Source organism: Agelaius phoeniceus, chromosome 34 (assembly GCF_051311805.1).
Source record: "Agelaius phoeniceus isolate bAgePho1 chromosome 34, bAgePho1.hap1, whole genome shotgun sequence".
Classification (NCBI taxonomy): Eukaryota; Metazoa; Chordata; class Aves; order Passeriformes; family Icteridae; genus Agelaius; species Agelaius phoeniceus.
Genome location: NC_135298.1, coordinates 4840589 through 4860536, shown reverse-complemented (window position 1 = coordinate 4860536; position 19948 = coordinate 4840589). Strand labels below are relative to the sequence as shown.

General features: G+C 46.4%; 1 long non-coding RNA gene across 2 annotated transcripts; it reads right to left on the bottom strand.

The window, feature by feature from the left end:
• Window positions 1-504: 504 nt before the first annotated feature.
• LOC129117709 (uncharacterized) lies at window positions 505-5490 on the bottom strand. Of its 2 annotated transcripts, XR_013185842.1 has the most exons (4): window positions 4861-5490; window positions 4297-4361; window positions 3613-3676; window positions 505-2117 (listed from the first exon to the last, which is right to left on the bottom strand). It is a non-coding gene; the product is annotated as an uncharacterized LOC129117709 (long non-coding RNA). The 2 variants fall into 2 exon arrangements; XR_013185841.1 differs by lacking the exon at window positions 505-2117 and having other exon boundaries at window positions 2597-3676.
• Between the last annotated feature and the right edge of the window lie 14458 nt (window positions 5491-19948).

Sequence of the window (19948 nt, the reverse complement as noted above, 5' to 3'; positions counted from 1 at the left end):
GCTCTTGGCGCCTGCATTCGCCTCTTCGGCTCCGCTCGCCTCGCCTCGGCTCCCCGACGGCGGGCGGGCAAGCGCCGCCGCCTCCCGTTCAGCTCGCCCGGCTCGGGGCTCTCCCGCTGCCGCGTCCCGCGGGCGGCCCGGCCACGGCGCGGACACGACCGGGAGCGCGGGCTCGGGCAGGAGCTCATTAGGCTGGGAGCGCACTGGCGCTAAGCAGCGCGCACGAGAGCAGCAGGCTCGCTTCGCCTGAGCTCGGCTCGCTTCGCTTCAGGCAGCCTCGGAAGCCTCGCCTCGGTTCGCTCGAGGCCGTCAGGGTCGGCCGCTCTCGCCTTGCTTCGGCCGAGCTCGTGCGATTCCCCCGAAGGCGGCGGCGTTCGGTTGTGTTTTTAGAAATAGCCTCCTCTATCGATTGGATCTCTCTACAGTTAGATTTATATTTCTAGAATACGTCTATTAATCCAAACAAAAACCCCATCTCTAACCAAATAAATACACGAAAACACCTTCTTTTAAACGGTATCGAAATATTTTTATACTTTGTGTAATTATACTCACATTTATATTTATCGTTTCTTTTGATGCAATCTATTAATAATTATCTATAATATCTATAAAATTCTAGACATGTATTTAAAGTATTATCTATATTATGTATCGTATCTACTGCTGCAACTGATTTTTTCTTCTAGTTTTAAACTTTATCTGTATGTATTTATGATATCTTTCTAGACTTAGATTTCTACCTTCATATTCTTTGTATTTATCATTTTTATCATCAAAACCCTGCCTATTGACAAGTTAAAAAAACCGCTTTCTTTAACGATCTAAAAAATATTTTTATATTTATAATTTTCATATTTCTATTTATAATTTGCTCTCTAGTACGTGATAACATACCTGCTCCTGCACCGCAGTGGGGCTCCCGCTCCTGGGCACCTCGGGGTGCCCCCAACGGCATCAGAGCCCCGAGTCTTCACCCCCCCCCCCCCTTTTCCTCTAGTTAGAAACTACACTGGAACTTTTTTCTGGAAACAAAGACATGACCTAAATCCTCTCCCCATGTCCTAGACAGACAGATGTTCAGTTCTTAGTTGACTGGGCAGCAGTTTCTTCAATAGAATGATAAACAATATGGAAACGTTTTAGCTACAAGCAAATAGGCAAATCGGAACAAGGTCCTGGTGGCCAGCCACTGCAGTTCTTTTGAAGCAATTTTTTAAACAATCAAATACTGATACCACAAAAAATAAAGCAAAAAGCTGACTACTGGCTAAGAAAGAAGGAAAAATTAACTTTTGACGACAACAACAACATTCCAAGGACACAGGCTTTTTTCCAATCTCAGACCTTATTACTACTACCTCTCTTGGGAATTCTCATCGTGGATCCCAAAAGGAATAAATCCCTCAGCGTGTCCTAAAGCACCAAGGAGCTACCTACAAGTGAAGGTGGCTACTTTCAGTGCAGACACAGCTGATGACACAGCAGTAGCACAGTTCCGTGCTGCACAGGGATAATACTGTCTCCTCTTCTCCAGCAGCTGACTCTCTCCTGCCATGGCTTCTGTAAATGCATCAGAGCACGACCTTAAACACAAACAGGCAAGAAAACACCATCCGAAGTCTTTCATTAAGCAGTACAAGAAGGGTTCCAAGCAGAGACCAACAGAATTTCAAGGAAGCAGTATGCAATTAAACCCCCTCAGACTCGTTCAAGTAGCCGGCAAAATGGAACCATTCAGAAACGACAAAGAAAACCCCCCCAAGTATTTATACAGGAGTCCTTAATGTCAGAAAGGGGATGACAGGTTATGTTCAGATAAGATGAATGTTTATTTGGATCTATAAATAAACTTCTCTCGTGGTCCTTTGCCAAAAAATAGAACCTACAAGTGAACACCTACACCTGCCTCAAGAGACCTAACGAGCCCCTGGCAGCCACCGGCATCAAAGCGCAGTGGATGTTTCTAATCCAGGCTAAGGAGAACAATGTCACCTTTTGTTCTCTCCAGTTTGTTTCCTCTGCAGTCCTAGTTGCTTCTTATGATTTTTACAGTCTCTGTATCTTCTCGGGCAGCGCTGAGTCTGACGACCGGGATACGAGAGTCCTTCCCTGCCCTACGGAGAGAACCAGGAAAAAAAGTTCAAAAAAGAACAGGGCAGTTTGAAGTTAATACCTCCGACGAGAAGCAGCACCCGACAAACAGAGCAACGGTGAACAAAGCGTGACACCTCCCTGGGGACAGAAGACTTACAAACTCTCCGGGATTTACAATTCTAGTAACCAAGCCCTTCAGCACAGCAGCCAAGTGTCCCATTAGGTGGTGCTGCACCAAAGCACGATCCGAGAGGTTCCAAAGAGTGAAATGCACGTTACTGTCCAAAGACGTAAAATCTTGCAAAATAACAAAACTACAATAGATCTAAACTACAGGGCAAGAGTACAAGTGTTAGCTTGAGGAGCTGGAACCATCCAGGTGAGCAACTGCTAACCGGATCCTCAACAGACTTTGAGGAACCCTTCAGGATACAGAAGGGTTTTCCCCAGAAATTGCACAGGCCGAGTTTTGATAGAAGTGCACTTGCCAGATGCTCAGAAACGTCACCCATCCTCCTCCGGGTGTCCTGAGAGAGCTGCGAATGGCTCTCACCTGGTTTGAGCTGGTTCTGTAAGGGCTCAGGCTGAATTTCACCAGATGCAACCAAACTGGGCAACACCCAGTGGGACAGAAGGAACCCAAAGCTTGTTTTACCCAAAGCTTGGGTAAGCAGAGCTCCAGCAAATACTGAGGAAACGGACAGAACGGGGTAACAAATAATAAACATACCTTTTTTTTTTTTTTTTTTTTTTTTCTTTTCAGATGAGCAAAACAATTAAGGAGAAGGTGAAAACCTCACCATGACTGAACATTTCATCACCTGTAAGCTGACCATCCTTAGCATAGAGGACTCCAAATTTAAAATTCACCGATCCCAGGAAAATAAAACCAAATATTATTTGGTAAACAGTCAAACAGAAGACATAAAAATTTGTTTCCTCTAATCTTTGCATACATCCTACACGTTAGAACATACATTTTATACCATCTCCTACTACACAATAATTTACCTTTAAACTTTGATAGTATAGCATAAAATCATTAACTTAGACGGGTGATCAATTATTATTAAATTGGTGCTTCAAGTTATTTTTGCTGTCAGGTTCAAAAAAACATGACTTCTTTTTACTGTAACGAGCAATTGATTTAGAAGTCATCAAAAGCCCATCCAAATACAAAGCCGCATTCACCGGACGGGTCTGTGAGCAAGAAGTAGTTAGGCTTGTACTCACCTCTTGCCCTTCAAGAACCAATAAATCCTGTCAACAAAAACAGCATCTTTAGCCCCCTCCTATTAAAGATTCTACAAGGATGATGGTTTTATTGGTGTTTAGAAGTTTGGATTTGAAATGGCCAGTTCAATGGATAAAGAGACAGTTTAAGTAGTATTAGATTATTATTCTTATTCTTATTAGCTACTGGAAGAAACAAACCAGTAGGATCTATACTTAATTACTTCTATTTCCAGGAAATCATAAAGAAAAAGAACCAAACCAAAAAAAGTCACTTCCTACCTTTTGTATCTCAGGATGAAAAATGTCTCTTGGGCTCTTCTCCAGTTTCTCCAGACTCCTGGCACTGAAATGCAAATGAACGAGTGCTTTATAGGAGGGCAAGTGCACATTCCAACCCCGAACCCCCAACCGATGGCAGTTACAGCGCTTACAAAATGAATCCTTCCCAGAGCCTCTGGGAAATGGAACGGTTTGTGCAACTGCCATTTCTTCCCCAAAATACTAACTCCCAACACTTCCTAAACTGAGTTTGCATTTTAGAAACAGAAATTAGGGAGACTCAGGGTGGAGATCAGGTTGAAATTGATTTCCTTCTAAAGCACAGGGGCTCTGTTCCATCACCCTTCACTTTGGCTCCACACGGAATCACAGGGAGCATTTTAGGAGGGCTCAAGAACCAATTCTATTTCTCTCTTTTTTCTAGTGCTCTCTCTTCCTAAATAATTCAAGGCAAGTCAAATGAAAAAGGACAAGTTCAGCAGCAAATTCACACTTTTTCCCTTCGTCTGCTCAAGAACAGGCTTTAAAACCACTTCTTGCTGCCTTCAACGGTCAAGACTTGCAAAACGGTTTCGCAAGTTTGATAGGTTTATCATAAAAACCACAGAACGCAAGCTCTGAATGACAGGAAAAGGTACACAGGCAAATATCTCAGCTGATGGTGGCTTATTTGTAAACACAGACCTTAACGGAGATTGCACGGAGAATGTTTCAGTGGGACTCGAAGGGAAAAATATTTCCTGAGTACCCTGTAAACAAGAAAAGCTAGGATATATTACAGGACATACCCACGTGTTCTGCATATTCAAATAGGATTATCAATAAAAACATTTAAGAAGGAAGAAAACCAAGGTAATTTTACTCAGCTATATTTACTGCCGATTTAGAGGAAAAAAAACAAAAAAAAAAAAGTGAACCAGAAACGCCTACAGTAGAACTTTAAAACAATTGCTTGGATAAAAGCAGCTCATGGAACATGAAGTAGAAAAAAAGCGAAACCAGTATCAGACCTGCCTATTTTCTTACCATTGCACAAGAAAATCCGACAAGCGGTAGAAAGTCACTGCCTAAAACCGATCCTAGGATGTAACCGAGAACAATGGAGGCATTTGCTAATCTAAACGGAAACCTTTTCCGGACCCTAGTGTCAAATCACACGTTTTGTCTCTCAGCAGCTCGAGGCTGGAGAGCATTTCCCCTGGGGGTCGGGAGGGCAGGGGCACAAGGGGCTGAGTTTGCCGATCGCACCTGTGCCATCAGAAGGATCCAGCCCGGCGCTCCTTGCGCTCGCCATTCTCCGGGCCATCGCTGTGTTTTACTGCTCAGCGATGCCGCTCCATCTGTTTGCGTGGAAGAAAGAGCCACGAGCACTGAGGCACTCAGCAGCCGTGTCATGCCAGCGATGTCGAGCGCTCTCTGCTCGCAAGGCTGAGCACGCCGCGGAGCCGCCTCCGCAGCCGCTCGTCCGCCCCCGCCCGCAGCAGCGGCAGCGGCCCGAGGGAGACGGCTGCAGCTCGGCGGCTCCCGCGCCTCCGCCAGCCCGAGGGCAGCCGCCGCACAGTGACCGCGGCAGCGCCCGGCGCCGCTCGCCCGGGGCGGCTCCTGCAGCTCCCGGCCCGCGGCAGCAAAGCACCGCCTGGCGCTCCGCCATCGGCGGGCGGCAGCGCGCCCCGCCCGAGCTCAGCCCCCGCCACCGGGACCGCTGAGCGAGGCCGAGGCACCGGGCGGACGCCCCTTCCGCGCCGCTCGGCTCCGTGCGGGCGGCCGGACGGAGGCTTCGCCCCTCCGGCGTCGCTGCCGCGGCTCCGTCCCGCGTGGGACAGGCGCCGGGAGCTCCCCGCGCCCAGCCCGCTCCCCCGGCACGCGGCCGCCTCGGCCCGCCAGCCATTCATATGGCGCGTCGGCCGTTGCGTCAGACGCCGCGCTTTACGGCCGCAGGGCCTGCCGGGAGTTGGAGTCTCGGACTGACAGCCACCGCTCCGTTCTCCGCCACCGGGAGCGGCGCTCCCGCCAGGGGATCAAACGGCTCCTTCGCTCCTGGGCGCGGAAGCACCTTAGGCAGCACCGCCCCTCCCGAATGTCCTTTCTTTTCCACTCCTAATCTTTTTTCTTTTTTTCACTCTGTTTTTCACCCCCTTTTCCACTTTCGCGCTTTCTTTTTCACTCTCACCCTTTTCCTTTTTCATTTTTTTTCTTCCTTTCTCTTCCTCCTTTTTTTTTTCTTCCTTTCTTTTTTCCTTTTCTTTCTTTCGCTCTTTCTTTCTTTCTGTCTGTCTTTCTCTATTTTTTTCTTTCTCTCGCTCTCTTCCTGTCTCTCTCTTTCTTTCTTTCTGTCTGTCTTTCTCTATTTCTTTCTCTCTCTCTTTCTTTCTTTCTCTCGCTCTCTTCCTTTCTCTCTATTTCTTTCTTTCTGTCTCTCTTTCTGTCTCTCTTTCTTTCTTTCTCTCTGTCTCTCTGTCTCTCTCCCTTTCTCTCTCTCTCTGTCTCTCTTTCTTTATCTCTTTCTTTCGTTCTCACTGTCTCTCTTTCTGTCTCTCTCTCTCTGTCTCTCTTTCTTTCTCTCTCTTTCTTTCGTTCTCAGTCTCTCTTTCTGTCTCTCTCTCTCTGTCTCTCTTTCTTTCTCTCTCTTTCTTTCGTTCTCAGTCTCTCTTTCTGTCTCTCTCTCTCTCTGTCTCTCTTTCTTTCGTTCTCAGTCTCTCTTTCTGTCTCTCTCTCTCTCTGTCTCTCTTTCTTTCGTTCTCAGTCTCTCTTTCTGTCTCTCTCTCTCTCTGTCTCTCTTTCTTTCTTTCTCTCTTTCTCTCTCTCTCTTTCTTTCGTTCTCACTGTCTCTCTTTCTGTCTCTCTCTCTCTCTGTCTCTCTTTCTTCCTCTCTTTCTCTCTCTCTCTTTCTTTCGTTCTCACTGTCTCTCTTTCTGTCTCTCTCTCTCTGTCTCTCTTTCTTTCTCTCTCTTTCTTTCGTTCTCACTGTCTCTCTTTCTGTCTCTCTCTCTGTCTCTCTTTCTTCCTCTCTTTCTCTCTCTCTCTTTCGTTCTCACTGTCTCTCTTTCTGTCTCTCTCTCTCTGTGTCTCTTTCTTTCCTTCTCTCTTTCTCTCTCTCTCTTTCGTTCTCACTGTCTCTCTTTCTGTCTCTCTCTCTCTGTGTCTCTTTCTTTCCTTCTCTCTTTCTCTCTCTCTTTCGTTCTCACTGTCTCTCTTTCTGTCTCTCTCTCTCTGTGTCTCTTTCTTTCCTTCTCTCTTTCTCTCTCTCTCTTTCGTTCTCACTGTCTCTCTTTCTGTCTCTCTCTCTCTGTCTCTCTTTCTTTCCTTCTCTCTTTCTCTCTCTCTCTTTCGTTCTCACTGTCTCTCTTTCTGTCTCTCTCTCTCTGTGTCTCTTTCTTTCCTTCTCTCTTTCTCTCTCTCTCTTTCGTTCTCACTGTCTCTCTTTCTGTCTCTCTCTCTCTGTGTCTCTTTCTTTCCTTCTCTCTTTCTCTCTCTCTCTTTCGTTCTCACTGTCTCTCTTTCTGTCTCTCTCTCTCTGTGTCTCTTTCTTTCCTTCTCTCTTTCTCTCTCTCTCTTTCGTTCTCACTGTCTCTCTTTCTGTCTCTCTCTCTCTGTGTCTCTTTCTTTCCTTCTCTCTTTCTCTCTCTCTCTTTCGTTCTCACTGTCTCTCTTTCTGTCTCTCTCTCTCTGTGTCTCTTTCTTTCCTTCTCTCTTTCTCTCTCTCTCTTTCGTTCTCACTGTCTCTCTTTCTGTCTCTCTCTCTCTGTGTCTCTTTCTTTCCTTCTCTCTTTCTCTCTCTCTCTTTCGTTCTCACTGTCTCTCTTTCTGTCTCTCTCTCTCTGTGTCTCTTTCTTTCCTTCTCTCTTTCTCTCTCTCTCTTTCGTTCTCACTGTCTCTCTTTCTGTCTCTCTCTCTCTGTGTCTCTTTCTTTCCTTCTCTCTTTCTCTCTCTCTCTTTCGTTCTCACTGTCTCTCTTTCTGTCTCTCTCTCTCTGTGTCTCTTTCTTTCCTTCTCTCTTTCTCTCTCTCTCTTTCGTTCTCACTGTCTCTCTTTCTGTCTCTCTCTCTCTGTGTCTCTTTCTTTCCTTCTCTCTTTCTCTCTCTCTCTTTCGTTCTCACTGTCTCTCTTTCTGTCTCTCTCTCTCTGTGTCTCTTTCTTTCCTTCTCTCTTTCTCTCTCTCTCTTTCGTTCTCACTGTCTCTCTTTCTGTCTCTCTCTCTCTGTGTCTCTTTCTTTCCTTCTCTCTTTCTCTCTCTCTCTTTCGTTCTCACTGTCTCTCTTTCTGTCTCTCTCTCTGTGTCTCTTTCTTTCCTTCTCTCTTTCTCTCTCTCTCTTTCGTTCTCACTGTCTCTCTTTCTGTCTCTCTCTCTCTGTGTCTCTTTCTTTCTTTCTCTCTTTCTCTCTCTCTCTTTCGTTCTCACTGTCTCTCTTTCTGTCTCTCTCTCTCTGTCTCTCTTTCTTTCTCTCTTTCTCTCTCTCTCTTTCGTTCTCACTGTCTCTCTTTCTGTCTCTCTCTCTCTGTCTCTCTTTCTTTCTTTCTCTCTTTCTCTCTCTCTCTTTCGTTCTCACTGTCTCTCTTTCTGTCTCTCTCTCTCTGTCTCTCTTTCTTTCTCTCTTTCTCTCTCTCTCTTTCGTTCTCACTGTCTCTCTTTCTGTCTCTCTCTCTCTGTCTCTCTTTCTTTCTCTCTTTCTCTCTTTCTCTTTCTTTCGTTCTCACTGTCTCTCTGTCTCTCTCTCTCTGTCTCTCTTTCTTTCTTTCTCTCTTTCTCTCTCTCTTTCTGTCTCTCTCTCTCTCTGTCTCTCTTTCTTTCTTTCTCTCTGTCTCTCTCTTTCTTTCTCTCTGTCTCTCTCTGTCTCTCTTTCTTTCTTTCTCTCTCTCTTTCTTTCTTTCTCTCTGTCTCGCTTTCTGTCTCTCTCTCTCTCTTTCTTTCTCTCTCTCTCTTTCTTTCTTTCTCTCTGTCTCTTTCTTTCCTTCTTTCTTTCCTTCTTTCTTTCTCTCTTTCTCTCTTTCTCTCTCTCTCTTTCTTTCTTTCTCTCTTTCTTTCCCTGTATTTCTAATCTGGGATTTCCATTCTGGCTTTAGGATAAAAAAGCAGCAGTAGAAACGTTCAGGCTACCGGGGAGTGCAAAAAACCCCAAAACGGTAATGATTTTAGGAAAACTATTTCCTCCATGGGAGCCTGAAATTTTCTACAGCTGCAGGTGACATCGAGCTTTTATTTCTTCTTCTAGATAGTTGATACTTAATACTCTATTTATACAGCGCCCCCTGCCGTCTGCATGGGCGAACTGCAGGCAGAGTGCCGCCGAATGACGTCACCTCGTCGACACGGCGCCCCGCCCCGGCCCCGCCCCCAGCGCCCCTTGGAAAGACCCCAAGGCGTAGCCGTTTTGCCAGCTGCCTGATCAAAATGCCGACACCCACCTCGAGCCCTAGAAACGATTTCCCGCGACGCCGAACCCTGCAGGCGAATCGGAATGCCATCATCGCAATTGAAACGCCACAGAAAAGCTCGTCGGGGCCGCGCCGGCATCGGTGTTCCGTGCAGGCATTCCGGATAGACACACCGCCGGGGGCCCTCCGTTCTTCCGCCCTTTTGAGAAGGTCAAACAAACTCCGCCACGCGCCACGCCCAAGAGGGCTGCCTGGCGGCGGCGCCGGGCTGCAGTACCGCGCTCTGCCCACAAGGCGGCAGCACTGCCGCCCACCCCAGCCGGGGGCGCCGCGCGCCTTGGGCCTGCGGGCGGCCAAGGCGGCAAAAAGGAACAGGGGCGATCCCCCCCAGAAGCTGCTCTGAAATAAATGCCCCAAAACAACCAGGAAGAAGAAAAAAATCCTCCTGCCTCTAACCTAATAGGATAAAAAAAAAAAAAAACCAAAAACACCAAACCAAACCCAAACCCAACAATTTCTTTTAAAAAATACGTAAATATTTTTTAAAATAGTTTTTCATATTAATATTCACCTTTCTATTTATAATGCGTATTGATGTATATTTATACATTTCTATTTATAAATAAATTTCTATTCTATATTACATCTCTCCCTAGTACTTAAATTTATTTCTCTATTTTTATACATATTTTTACATAGTAAGTATATATTTGTTAGGATTTTTGCTTCTGTAACGTTTACATTATTTAAAATAATTCCCCTGCCCCTACCCGGATAAAAGCCAAAAAGAACCCCCTTTAATTTCGACTGCATTTAAATTTGTAAAAAAATTATTTTTTTTTCATCTTTATATCCACATTTATATTTCAAATGTATATTGATGTGTAATGTTTATTTTTACATTTATAATTTCCGATTTTTTATAAGTTTATATTCTATTTTACATCTGTTCCTATTTCTTCTATTTATTGACATCTTTTTATTCCTATCTTTCTATATTTCATCTATATTTCTGTGTTAGGATTTTTACTTCTGTAACTCTTCCATTATTTAAAATAAAACCCCTGCCTCTACCCAAATTCAAGCCAAAAAGAACCCCTTTCTTTTCAACTCTATTTCAATCTTTTTTAAAATTGTATCTTTCAGGTTCATGTTCACATTGACATTTAAACTGTATATCAATGTATACTCTTATTTGTATTCTATATTACATCCCTTCCTATTATTTCTATTTCCTTAGGTTTTATATTTATATCTTGATTATCTATCTCAATATTTAGAAACAGGTAAGAGTAATATCTATGTTCATATTATTTCAAATAAAAACCCTGCCTCTAACCCAAGAAGAGCCCAAAAAACCCCAACCCTTTCTTTTAGACAATATTTGAATAGATTTTACCCCTAGGTTTTCCTATTGATAGTCACATTTCTATTTATAATGTGTATTGCTTACTGATCCATTTCTCTTTATCAATGTCAATTTATAAATCAATTGATATTCTATATTCCATCTATTCCGAGGACTTATTTCTATATTTTTATACGTATTTTGATTCATTGATTATCTATTTCTGCCTTCAGATTTTCACTTCTGGAACACTTGTGTTATTTCAAATAAAACCCCTGCCTCTACTCAAACAAAAGCCAAAAAATTCCCTTTCTTTCCAACTATATTTACATCTTCTTCTATTTCTATTCCCATTTCTCATTTATATTGCCACATAAGGTCATTTCTATTCTATACTACAACTCTTCATATTACTGACATAGATTTAGATTTCAATTTCTATCCATAGTTTCGTCATTTCTCTTTCTAGACTTATGATAGATTTCTATCTTAAGATTCACATTTCTATAATACTTCTATTCTTTCAAATAAAACCCCTGCCTCTAACCAAACAAAAACCAAAGACACCCCTTTATCTAAACCATATTTAAAACTCTAAAAATCATCTCATTTTTCATCATTCTCTTCACATTTACTTTTATAATTTTTATTTATTACATTTGTAGGTATTATACATACTAGAGAGAATACCTTTTAATAGAATAATAGATATATAGTATTTTTATATCCTAGATATTCTTTTACTTCTATTTCTTTATATTCAATATTTAGAGAGATCGGTATACGCGTTATATATTTGGAGATCTGGATTTTTATTTTTATATTATTTCTATCTAGAAAAAAAACCCCAGCCTATAACCTAATAAAAAAAATCCCAAAAAATCCCCAATTCCTTTTAACTCTATCTAAATATTTTTATATTTACAACCGATCTTTATATATCTTTGTATACATATATAATAGACTATCGTTTCTATAGATTAGCATCTGTTACAATAATATACTATATAGTATAGTTTTATGTGTTTATCTATTTGTTTTCTATATTTATGTTTACCACTATCATTTTATATTTGTTTTTATATTGATATTTATTTCTACTTTAATTAATCTATATATTAGACCGTATCAATTCATTAACCCAACGCATCAGAACCACACAAATACCGCGCCTTCGGCAGCACCGGTACGCAGCCCACGCTCATCCCATCGCAGCGTATCCAAACCAAACCTATTTCTAGGACTAACAGAACAAAGACCCCACAACATTTAACCCTAAGAAAAACTCAAATCAACCGAACTGTCAAGACATTTGAAATCCCACTATAACTAGCCCAAAAGCTCCGTACATTCTCATCATAAACTTCCTCCTCAACCAATGGCTCAAAACCCCAAAAAACTCAGATACACATGGAAAATGACAGAACTGCTAGTCAAAACAAACACCCGTGAAAAATTAAATCCAACCAACTCACTAAACTCAAAACCCTACAACTGACCCTAAACATTACTAAAAAAAGCCCCCAAAGCTCTACCTTGAGGCTAACTCACAAATAATAACCAATCATCTAGAAAGGTTATCTTCCAAATTTTAAAACAACTCATTAAAAGCATGAAAATAAAAAAAATCGAAACTATTAAAATACTAAGAAATATCACTACCCAAATTGAAAGACACATTGCCTCTAGAAACCCACCGTCTACAAACGCCCCTGTCCCCCAAAAGAAAACCAGAAACAAAACAGCAAAGCAGAAAGAAATCGGAACTTAGGAACGCTAAAACCAGAACGTTCAAGAAGTTCCACCATATCCCTGATCGTACACCGACTACAAACAACGTGAAACGATACAAACAATTCTTAAAGACCGCCTTAAAACCACTACATTAAAAACCCTTTCAACAATTCAAAACTGCATTGAACAAAAGCCATCTCATAAATTAACACCCAAAACTCCAGCAGCCCAGCTGGCCCTACCAAATCTCTCTGTTGATACACACAGTAAACAAAACCAAAATCCCAGGAATACCTGTCAGAAGTCTAGGAAAGAAACCTCTTGAAATTTATCCTACCTCAAATACAAACCAACCCGTCCAGAAAGTTAGCTTCACTCAAAAAAACTATTTACACAGAGGTAATAAGACCAAGAAATAAAACAACACACCATATAACGAACCACCAACGAATACAACAGCGAAGGAAAAAAAAAAACCACTTTTTTTTCTTTTTTTTTTTATTTCAACTAGCTTCCTTTATTAGCTAGAACCAAAGATTTTGCCAGGGCTGTAACAACAACAACAACTTCTTTTTCTTCTTCTCCTTCTGAAATGTCCCTTCTCCTTCCCAAATTCCTTACAACTTCTGCGTTTGAATCCAAGCCAAAAGCAAAATTCGTGCACTTGTGAGTCCGGTGCTCCTGTCAGATTCTCTGTCTCCCTCCACATCTTCTTACACTTTCAGTCTGAACGCTGTCCTGCCCTGATGAGTTTGACAGAAGAATTGGCACATGTTAAGAGAGCATTTCCCTCCCTCCCTCCCCAGAGCTGGTTTCCTTAGCGCATTTCAATCGATCCCAAGCCCGCAATGATGCGCGCTCTGCCGGAAAGGGGAAACACGTGCTAGTGAACAGCAGCTCAGAAACAATTCTTTTCTAATGTTACCTGCTCTACTTGACTGCTCGCTAACACAAGTCTCATTTTACCATTGCAGGGAGAAGGCTGTAGGAAAATGTCTGATGAGCAGCCACAAAAGGCCTCACTCCCTGCTACACAGCCTGCAACAACCTCGGCAGAGCGGAGCAGCCAAATCACCGCGCTCTCCTTGCCGTGGGCAAGGGTAGAAGATGACTGGGGGAGGCACATAAAAAGAAGGGAAACGCTCCTATAAATGCACAGCCATTTGCTTTCAGAAGCCCAGAGGTCAGGATCTTCTCTAGGAAGCCAGACGTGACATGATATTTCTAAGATTTTCTTCTTCATCGAAGGAAATGTACGTACATACCCACTCTTACAAACGTACCTACGGTTCTGGGGTTTTTTTTCTTCTGAAGCTCCAAGAATGATTTCCCACCTTGATTCATTCAGAAGAAACGGCCCCTGTGACTCAGGTCAGAAGGGCGGCCTGCGTTTTTGATCACGACAGCTTTTGGCTTTACCCTGTGAGCAGGAGCAGCCAGAGCTGAGGCTCAGCAGAGGCTGACCCCGGCCAGCCCCTTCCTCCCTTCCCTGTGTGTCACAATGACTTCCAGGCAGAAGGATGCAAAGCAGGTTTGTGTCTTTTCTCTTCAGTGCCAAGAGGTAAAAGATGTAGGCTTTGAAATAACTAATGACCCTCTCTTGGAACTCTCCCAAGGACAGTTTGAAAGCAAAGACAGAAGATTGCTGCTAAATCCATATGGGATAAGGATGAGAGCAGCAAGGATCCGAGGCCAGCAGCGTTGCCAGGCAGTGTCACGTCCCTGCCACCTTGTGACAAGGCACACAGCTGCAAAGCCCCAAAGCCTGCAAGCCCTGGAGCTGCCGCACGGATGGACCTGGTTCCCTTCCCAGGTGCCCAGAGGGACACCCGAGGGCAGGTGTCGTCCCCCGCCCCCCGAGGGCGCACCCAGAGCCCCGGGCAGGGACGGAGTCACTGACGGCTCTCTGGGGACGAGACCCTCCCTGCAGGTGACACCGGCTTGTCCTCTCCCTGTGGCACAGGGACCTCCAGGCTCTATGACCAGCCTCATTTTGTCAGCATCCAGGTGCTGTGCTAGAGCCAGAGGGGTCAAGGCTTTCCAGAACCATAGGATCCGTAGGATCCTTGCGGTTGGAAAAGCCTTCTAAGGACATCGAGCCCAGCTGCTGCCCCCCCAAATCAGGTCCCTAAACACCACATCTTGACATCCTTGACATGTCTCCAGGCATGGGGACTTCCCTGGGCTCCTATGCCTGAGCACCCTTTCAGTGAAGAAATTTTCCCTCCAATCCAATCTAAGCCTTCCCTGCTGCAAGTTGAGGCCATTTCCTTTGGCCGTGTCACTTCTTACCTGGGAGACCTCGGTACTTCAACCTTACCTGCTCCTTCCCTAGGCGGTCTCTGGCTTGGCCGGAGGAGAGGAGGAACACTCCCACCACAGGAATGGCAGCTCAGGAGGTCCCACACCAAGGCCAGGGGGAGCAGCCGTCCTCGCCAGAGCTCGCATGTCCCTTCTTCTCAGAGATTGGCTCTGCTTTTCTTCCTGGGCAGATCTCTGCTGAGTGCTTCACAATTGCCTGTTTGGAGGAGGGGGGGAAAAGAGGTTAGCCAAGTTTTTTATCCAGACTTAGCTGCTGGCTTTGCCTCCTCCTGACTTCCTTCTGCTAAGAAAACAGCTGCCTTTGGACTTCTAGGGGCAACTTGCACGTCATGCCTGAAAAGGAACTACAGAAAAGCGCCTCATTTATAAAGCCTCAGCCAAGAAGACAGACAGCCATGGCAGGCACCAGGCCAGCTCTGCTCCTCCTTCAAGTTGTTCCCAAAGCTGCTGGAAGAACTGAAGGCTACTTTGGCCTTCCATTGCTCTGCTTGTCCCGAGAAAGAGCTTTGAGTGTTGTTACCCCTCCAGAAAGGAAGGGCCTTTCTGTCTCACACGCTCGGTGACACAAGGCTACGCAGCCTCTGCTCCAGGTGGGAAGGGCTTCCTTCCTCCTCTGGCACCCGGCTGGCACAGGGCACAGGTTGCTCAGAGGTCCTGGGGCTGCCCCATCGCTGCAAGTGTTCAAGGCCCGTCGGTGCTCTGCGATGAGGCTCTGAGCAAGCTGCTCGATGGAAGCACGTCCCTGCCCACGGCGGCAGCAGCCTTGGAATGAGGTGATCTTTAGAGCCCCTTGCAACCTGAATTCTTCCATGATTCTGGGAACTGAAAAAAGCGGGGAAAGAAATCTGTAAAGGTCACTAAATGCATCAAAGCACATCCCCAAGGATCCAATCCTCAGCAGCCCATGCAAGGCAAGGTCAGAGCTCTCTGCCCACCGAGGACACGGCAAGCAGCACGGACCTTTCTCCCACTCTCCAGCACGGAGAAGTGGGAAGCCAGAGGGAGTCCGTCTGTTTACAGACACCGGAGGGCGGCGGGACGGGGCGGGGCGGGACGGGGCGGGCGGTCTTACCTTGCAAAGCTGGCGGCAGAAAGGGCGGGCAGCGCCGCCGCCCCGCCGGGATTTTCCGGCCCGCCGTCGCTTCCGCCGCGCGAGAGGCGCGTGCGCGGGCTCGGGGGGGGTGCAGCCCCGTTCCCGTTCCGACAGCGTTCGCCCGCCCCCGCTCGCTGCCCCCGGCCCGCGGAGCGCTGCGACCGCGCCTCCGCCGCCCGCCGAAAGCGGCCCCGCCGGGCCGCGCCCCCCCCCCCGGCCATTCTTCTCAGCCATCGTGTCCCTTTTGCACTCCTGAACGTCTTTCACCCCTCCCGGCCATTTACCGAGCCCGCCCCGCCCGCCCCTCGCTCCCGCCCCGCCCCTCGCTCCCGCCCCTCGCCCTTGCCTCGCTCGGCAGCCGCGCCCTTGCCCCGCCCCCGGCAGCCAGCGGCGAGGGGCAGGGCGCTGGCTCGGGGGGCTGCAGTACCGGGCTCTGGCCACAGGGCGGCAGACTCCCGGGTCCGCGATATCCCCGCCCTTTTGGCCGCCATTTTCAGAAGGTCAAACAAACTCCCGCGACAGTGGTGACGCGCCACTCCCAACATGGCGGCCAAGAGAGGACCCCCCCCCCCCCCCCTCGGGCGAGAGAGGCGGTTACTCACATGCCGGTCAGAAACACGCCAAAATACGCCCGCCCGCGGCGCCGCTGACCACACAGCCCGTGTCGGGCACACCCAAAACGCCACAAAAATCCCGCCGGGGCTGCGCCGGCGTCGGTGTTCCGTGCAGGCAGTCCGCATAGACACACCGGGGTCCTCCGCTTTCCCGCCCTTTTCGCCGCCATTTTCAGAAGGTCAAACAAACTCCCGCGACAGTGGTGACGCGCCACTCCCAACATGGCAGCCAAGAGAGGACCCCCCTCGGGCGAGAGAGGCGGTTACTCACATGCCTGTCAGAAACACGCCAAAATACGCCCGCCCGCGGCGCCTCTGACCACACAGCCCGTGTCGGGCACACCTGAAACGCAAGAGAAAATCCCGCCGGGGCCGCGCCGGCGTCGGTGTTCCGTGCAGGCAGTCCGCATAGACACACCGGGGTCCTCCGCTTTCCCGCCCTTTTCGCCGCCATTTTCAGAAGGTCAAACAAACTCCCGCGACAGTGGTGACGCGCCACTCCCAACATGGCAGCCAAGAGAGGACCCCTCGGGCGAGAGAGGCGGTTACTCACATGCCGGTCAGAAACACGCCAAAATACGCCCGCCCGCGGCGCCGCTGACCCCACAGCCCGTGTCGGGTACACCTAAAACGCCACAAAAATCCCGCCGGGGCTGCGCCGGCGTCGGTGTTCCGTGCAGGCAGTCCGCATAGACACACCGGGGTCCTCCGCTTTCCCGCCCTTTTCGCCGCCATTTTCAGAAGGTCAAACAAACTCCGCCACGCGCCACGCTCAAGAGGGCTGCCTGGCGGCGGCGCCGGGCTGCAGTACCGCGCTCTGCCCACAAGGCGGCAGCACTGCCGCCCACCCCAGCCGGGGGCGCCGCGCGCCTTGCGCCTGCGGGCGGCCAAGGCGGCAAAAAAGAACAGGGGCCATCCCCCCCAAAAACTCCTCGAAAAATAAATGCCAAAAACCTGCCTCTTACCAAACAAGAACCAAATAAGCCCCCTTTCTTTCATGCCTTCTTGAAATAAATTTGATAGTTCTAGTTTTTCTAGTTCTATTCACACCCATATTTAGACCGGACAGTGATGTGTTACGTCGTTTATACCATCTATTATGCCTATTCCTATTATCTGTATTTATTCATACTTTGTGGTTGTAGCAATGTCATTATATATTGATTGTATATGTCTAGACTTCCATTTAGATTTCTATCATACTTTTATTCTTCCAAAAAAAATCCCATCTCTAACCAAACAAATACCAAAAAACCCTTCTTTTCAACTCTATTGAAATAGTTTTATATTTAGAGCTTGCATAATTAGATTCACTTTTATAGTCACCGTTTATACTGTTGCATTCCATTCATCATTACATAGCACATATCTATTATTCACATCATATAGATAAATCATTATTTTTATCATGTACCAAATCTACTGCTACAACTTCTTTTTTCTAATATTTTCAATTTTTATATCCATCTTGATGTATTCATGAGATCTTTTTACAAGTAGATTTCTACCTTTCTATCATTTGTATTTGTAGTTTTTATAATAAAACCCCTGCTTTTGCCAAGTAAAAAACAAAACCATCCTTTCTTTTAAACTACTTTTAATAATGTTGTTGTATTTACAGTTACCATATCTATAATGTTTTACATATTATATCATAGCGATGTACTAGATTTATAGCTGTTTCCTATAATATACCATCATAAGATATATACGGTATCGCTTGTATTACGTGTTGTATGGATTTATGTCACTTTACATTTACAACCCTTTAGTAATTTGATATATATATATCTGCATAGATTCGCAACACATTTCTAGATTTAAAATTTCCTTTGAGCTGTGTTTATATTTAGCATCTCTATTGATATATCTATCAACATACACAATGCTCTTTGAAAAATACAATATCTTATTGGAATAGATCATGACTTAAGTTACCTGTTAAATTTTAAATAGAGATCGAATAGATCAAAAAAAAAGTTTATTCCCATTTCTACACATCTACTCGTTTTGTTTAAAGATAGCTATCCTTAGAATTTTACATTTAAAATCCAATTCCTAAATGCAATGACAAAACAAACAGCATCGAATTCCCACCAATGTCTTCCAAAACCATCAAGATACCTCCACCAGCCAAACAACTGCCAGCGAAAAAAACACACAACACTCTTTTCACTAACAGTTCTCATCACATCAGAAAAATGGAACCAAACGAAAAGAAAACCCTGGAGAAACACACGCAGCAAATCACAAAAACCTCTAAAAAAACCCAAACCAACTCGCTCAACTCCAATCAGTGCCACTGACCCTGAACGTTATTTTAAAAACTAACCGAAGTTCTACATCTACGCTAACTCAAAGAATAAGCAATACTCTGTCAAAAGAACTTTAGAAAGCGAACTAATGAACGAAATAGAAAAAAACCAAAAAATCTCAACCACTAAAAAATAAGAAAATAACTACCCAAAAAAAAACCCCAAAAAAACCCTACCTAAAAAGACCCACCATATAAATACCCACGTTCCCAAAAATAAAACTGATCAATAACCACCAAATACGTCAAAGGACAACAAGAAACGAAAAGAAAAAAAAGAAAAAAAGAAAAAAAAAAAAAAAACCAAAAGAAAATACATTTGTAAAACAAAAGTCCCCCAAACCAAAGCAACTTTAATTTACCTCAAAAAAAATATTCCCAACTGAGGAATAAACGCATAGAGCCTCATTCGATCAAAATAAAAATACCACCCAGAAATAAACACAAAGCCGAAAGAGAAACGTAACCATTGACAAGATCTCCCAAAGGATCCGTCACAATAAAACGTACACTACAATCAAGCAAAGAAATAAAAGCCCTGGAAGACGAGAAACACAAACGCAATTAGAGAGATTTTAAAAACCCCGCTGCTATTAGCGACACGACGCCACCTCGAACCCACCGAAACAAACGCTACACGCCCACGCTAATAAAAGCCACGGCGACAGAGTTAAAATCCGAGCCGCTGCTTCACGCAACGACCCGTAGAAACCATTGCACGCCTTTAAAAGCAGAATAGCCCGGCAAAAAAAAATATCCGACTACAGAACTCGATTCAAACCAAACCTTGATCGTCACCACCCGAACCGAGAACCGTACCGGTCAGGAAGAACGCCATAGCCCTTAGCGCACACCCACTGCGACCAGAACAAACCCGTGCGATCGATCCCTACAAAGCCACCTCCGAACCGCGACACCCAAGAACTTGCGGCAGCCCAACCCCGCGCTGCCGGCCCCGGACGGAGCGCGGCTCCCGGCGGCAAAGCGACTCCTCCGGCGGCTGCTCCGGCGCGCAGGGGCGGCGCCGCCCCGGAGACCCCCCCGCCCCCGCCCGCTCCCCCTGCCCGGGGGGCCCCGGCGGCGCCCGAGCCCCGCGCCCGGAGCGGACAGAGCGGCCGGCACCGGCCGGGCCGGCGCAGCAGCGCCCGCGCCGCCTCTGCCGCCCTTGGCCGGCCCGGCGCCAGCTGCCCTCGGCTCCGCACGGCGGCTCGCACCGGCAAAGCGGCTCCGCCGCTGCCGCGCCAAATTCCCCGTGCGCCTCGGCACCCGCCCGGCCCGGGCCGGCAGCGCTCCCGAGCGGCAACGCTCCGGCCCGGGCCGCGGCCACAAGAAGCGCCCTCAAATGCAGCGGCACAGCCCGACTGCAGCCCTGCAAACGCCGCCAGAGCTGCGGCTTCCCGCAACTCAACCCCGAAACTGACGCCGCGGGCGGCGCTCACCTCGCTTCAACAAGGGCAAAGAAATGGCTTCTCCCCTTCAAGTTCATCCCCTAGGAGAGCAGAAAAGAAGGGGCTTTCCTCCAATGAAATCCTTCAAAC